This window comes from Ictalurus punctatus, chromosome 8 (assembly GCF_001660625.3).
Source record: "Ictalurus punctatus breed USDA103 chromosome 8, Coco_2.0, whole genome shotgun sequence".
NCBI lineage: Eukaryota > Metazoa > Chordata > Actinopteri > Siluriformes > Ictaluridae > Ictalurus > Ictalurus punctatus.
This window is the reverse complement of record NC_030423.2, coordinates 397,501-402,500: the sequence shown is the minus strand read 5'-3', so window position 1 is coordinate 402,500 and position 5,000 is coordinate 397,501. Positions and strand designations below refer to the sequence as shown.

Below are 5,000 nucleotides of genomic sequence, written 5' to 3'. Positions count from 1 at the left end.
CGATATTGCGCTTCAGAAAGAAAAAACCCCCTGAACACGTCCGAGCCTGAACGTCCAAAATACCTCTCGCGTAACGCACACCATCTGGAGCAGGACGTCTACAAAAAACAAAAGGCTGGTGTTAGGCAGCTTCCACCAGACGTTAGCTCCATGCTACCATCACGTAGCGCAACACGGTGCATGCAAACTGGGCTGCAGTACGAGGCTGTGTCCCAAACGCTGGCCTTCTGATCAGGGCTTCTTCTAAACACTCAAGATAACCTCACCTGTTTTATACAATCCACAGAGAAATGACAAAACACACACACACACACACACACACACACACACACACACACACACACACACACACACACAAAAGCTAGTCAGCTAATTCGATCATTAGCACAGATTAGCTACACGACATGGAGCTTGGAAACTGATAAATATTTTGTTTGGGTTTTGAAATTGCTTGGGGTTCATTTTGAAAATGATAGCTCTGAAGATTAAAAAAAAAATCTCAACATTTCAGATTTTATGCAAATTAGGGAAAAGTAAACGCTTTCAGAGAGACTGAACAAATAAACCTTTATGTTCTACAATGATATTAAACCCTAAATGTCCTGCATAACACTTTAACTAACAGTCTAGTTAGGCTATGCTAATATTAGCTTCTTAGCAGTTGTTAGCTGGCTAAGCTAGCTGCTTAATAGGAATTTAGTAGAATCTCAGAGTTTCAGTAAAAACATCAAAACTTTACACACACTGACCTTTACGTTACAGATCATCGTACTTGGACTCGACTCCACAGAGAGACGACGGCGATCTGCTAAACGCTAAACGCTAAACAGTTCCACCGCTCTGAAAGAGTCTACTTTTCCTCTGGGAATCTCGAATGCTTCCTTTCAGTGTCATTTATATCAAATGAGTATTATTCCACATCTGGAACCGGTCGTTCTGTAGGGTGTTTTTTAAAGACAAATGTTACACGTGGAATAGAACAGAAGATGAACACTGTCAGAATGTAAAGGGAACAGAAACAGCACAGGATGACGTGAGCTGTATTCTGTAGAACTCGGATGGTTTCAGATTCTCGGCTGTTTACGCAGGTCTGGACACCGGGCAGGAAAACGCAGACCGCGTCAGAGCGGCGGCGCGTCCACGCCGTCTACGGCTCTATAGTTCTTTCAGTAAGACAGCAGTGTGTTTGTGTGTCTGAAACAAACTCGCAGACGTTCCTGCTTTTAAACAGAGACAGAACACGGTCATCATGTGCACTTCTCCAGCATTAACACGTTTCAGATGTTCTCCAGCTGCTGGTGTTCATGGAGAAAAATTCAGATCAGACGTTTCAGAGACCTGAAGCTGAAAATCCAACATGGAGTTACATAAGAAACTGTTTTTATTACTGTTTATTTTTATGATGAAATAAACAATGCCGCCCCGTATTGGTGTCTGTAATGGGGGGTGTAATGGTGTCTGTGATGGTGGGTGTGATGGTGTCTGTAATGGTATCTGTGATAGTGGGTGTAATGGTAGGTATAATGGAAGATATAATGGTCTCTAATGGTGTGTAATGATGGGTGTAATGGTGTCTGTAATGGTGGGTGTAATGGTAGGTATAATGGAAGATATAATGGTCTCTGTAATGGTGTCTGTAATGGTGTATGTAATGGTGTCTGTAATGGTGGTTGTGATGGTGTCTGTGATGGTGTGTGTAATTGTGGGTGTGATGGTGTCTATGATGGTGTGTGTAATTGTGGGTGTGATGGTGTCTGTGATGGTGTGTGTAATTGTGGGTGTGATGGTGTCTATGATGGTGGCTTTAATGGTGTCTGTGATGGTGGCTGTGATGGTGGGTGTTGATGGTGTCTGTAATGGTGTCTGTAATGCTGGGTGTAATGGGTGGTTGTAATTCTGTCTGTGATGGTGTGTGTAATGGTGTGTGTAATGGTGTCTGTAATGGTGGGTCTAATGGAAGGTATAATGGTGCATGTAATATTGTCTGTAATGATGGGTGTAATGGTGTCTGTGACGGTGTGTGTAATGGTGTCTGTGATGGTGTGTGTAATGGTGTCTGTGATGGTAGGTGTAATGGTGTCTGTGATGGTAGGTGTAATGGTGTCTGTGATGGTGGGTGTAATGGTGTCTGTGACGGTGTGTGTAATGGTGTCTGTGATGGTGGGTGTAATGGTGTCTGTGACGGTGTGTGTAATGGTGTCTGTGATGGTGGGTGTAATGGTGTCTGTGACGGTGGGTGTAATGGTGTCTGTGATGGTGGGTGTAATGGTGTCTGTGATGGTGTGTGTAATGGTGTCTGTGATGGTAGGTGTAATGGTGTCTGTGACGGTGGGTGTAATGGTGTCTGTGATGGTGGGTGTAATGGTGTCTGTGATGGTGTGTGTAATGGTGTCTGTGATGGTGGGTGTAATGGTGTCTGTGACGGTGTGTGTAATGGTGTCTGTGACGGTGGGTGTAATGGTGTCTGTGATGGTAGGTGTAATGGTGTCTGTGATGGTGTCTGTGATGGTGGGTGTAATGGTGTCTGTGATGGTGGGTGTAATGGTGTCTGTGACGGTGTGTGTAATGGTGTCTGTGACGGTGTGTGTAATGGTGTCTGTGATGGTAGGTATAATGGTGTCTGTGATGGTGGGTGTAATGGTGTCTGTGATGGTAGGTGTAATGGTGTCTGTGATGGTGTCTGTGACGGTGTGTGTAATGGTGTCTGTGATGGTGGGTGTAATGGTGTCTGTGACGGTAGGTGTAATGGTGTCTGTGATGGTGGGTGTAATGGTGTCTGTGATGGTGGGTGTAATGGTGTCTGTGATGGTGGGTGTAATGGTGTCTGTGACGGTGTGTGTAATGGTGTCTGTGACGGTGTGTGTAATGGTGTCTGTGATGGTAGGTGTAATGGTGTCTGTGATGGTGGGTGTAATGGTGTCTGTGATGGTGGGTGTAATGGTGTCTGTGATGGTAGGTGTAATGGTGTCTGTGATGGTGTCTGTGATGGTGGGTGTAATGGTGTCTGTGACGGTAGGTGTAATGGTGTCTGTGACGGTGTGTGTAATGGTGTCTGTGATGGTAGGTGTAATGGTGTCTGTGACGGTGTGTGTAATGGTGTCTGTGACGGTGTGTGTAATGGTGTCTGTGATGGTGTGTGTGATGGTGTCTGTGATGGTGTGTGTGATGGTGTCTGTGATGGTGTCTGATGATGTATTTCTTTTGAATCTGATGGTAACGAAAGAGTGAACGAAATTCTCTCGAGTTCTGACGAAGTTTAACAGCAGCACCTAAAGAACAGAAACCTCCTAATGGAAGCCTACAGGAATCTAATGGAATCCATTAAAGGTTAACAGATTGTGAAGTTATTTTTCCTTTTCAGCAGGACAGGCTGATTTATTTATTTATGATTAACTCATCTCAGTAAATCCTCCGTCTGCAGAAAGCCGGAGAAGACGCCGAAGATGAAGAGACTGGAACGTAAGGTCAGGAATAAAGCGGAGGAGTGGTGATGTTACAGGAACACGATCCGTACGCACGCCGCGCTCCGTGTTCCTCGTCCTGTTCCTCTGATTAAACCCACATTTACCAGCCTTTTGTTTTCCCCGTCCCCTGATGAGCTCATTATTTATTTAAAAGGTGTCCAGCGGTTTCCTCCTCCGTTACTTTCATCTTCCCCAATTAAAGGCGTACAAATGAGACGCAGCACGCGCTCGCTTCCAGGAAGCAGTCGGAGCGCTACAGATGTGGCGTGTTTACGTGCGACGCCGTGTTTATACTCGAATCCTGATTTATTCACTTTTACAATAAAACTCTGTTTCACAAAAACAAAGCGAGGACGGCGAGGGAGCGAGCTTTACAGCTGCTGTAACGTAAGCGAGAGCAGGAGCTGAATTAAACGTCGTGCCGTTAGAGGAAAAGAATCCACTCGAGGGCGTTAACAGTAACTCGGCTTCGCATCACAACCCCCTGCTGTTGATTCTTCTCCTCTAACGACACGTCCGAGTGATTTATTCCTCACAAAACGTCATCGCGCGTCATCGCGCGTCATCGTCATCGCGCGTCATCGCGCGTCATCGCGCTCAGGTCTGCAGCGCTCCTCACGTGAACTTCAGACATCACACACGATCTAATGCGCAGAGACGATGACAAATTAATGAATAAAAAACACTTTGAAATAACGATGAAAAAATGCTTCAGAAGCGTCAAATTCAGTTTAATCAGTAAAATGATGTAATTAGTAAAAAAATTAAAACACACAATTCGTTTATTCTGTGTTTATTACTGATATTTTTTGCAAAGTAAACAATCATTATTTTCCAAAGTGCATTATTAGATATGACTTTTTATTTTGGCACAAAACATTTCCTGCGTCCGGTCCTATCCAACTCTCTACAGTACACAAATGTAGAAAATAATGACAACAACAACAACAATAATAATAATAATAATAATAACAATAATAATAACAATAACGTGACTTCCCTGGACAGAAGGTGGTGATGGCTCGACACTTCCCTTGGCTTGTCGTTAATGTGCTCCAGCGCCAGCGGCTGCGTTTTGGCATCAGGTTCGATGGGAAGAACAGAAGAGAACATGGTAAAATAAAGGCACGGATTAATAAACATGGCGAGGAGAGATCGAGCGACCTGACAGGGGGACGCTCCTTACACACGGAGTATTACTGGAAGACAAGGAAAGGAAACAATCGTGTAAAAAATCGTGTACGTTGCACCATCGGTTCCTTAACATGGCGTTAATTCAGAAGATTAAAGAGCAAAGCCTCATTTGCATAGAGGAAAAAAATATCAACGAAAAAAAAAGAAAAAGAAAAAAAGCTGTACATTCAGCGGAAAGGTCCAGAATTGACTCCACTTCTGCAAACGGTGAATATTACACCTGCAGGTGTTTGCTCTCGGAGTTTAGAGGACTGAAGTAGACGTTCGTCTTTAAATCAAATCTTTCCTCGGCGTATCCGCTTTTCTTTTTTACTTCATTTTGGGAACTTTTTTATTTCCTTT

At 44.0% G+C, this 5,000-nt stretch overlaps 1 protein-coding gene across 1 annotated transcript in view; it reads right to left on the bottom strand.

The window, feature by feature from the left end:
- Positions 1-4,241: 4,241 nt before the first annotated feature.
- The window catches only part of wu:fa25f02 (integumentary mucin C.1), a 7,084-nt gene continuing 6,325 nt past the window's right edge, over positions 4,242-5,000 (bottom strand). The window contains exon 4 of the mRNA XM_053682324.1: positions 4,242-5,000. This exon is cut by the window's right edge and continues 1,287 nt beyond it. The gene's annotated coding sequence lies outside the window, so the exon portion shown is untranslated.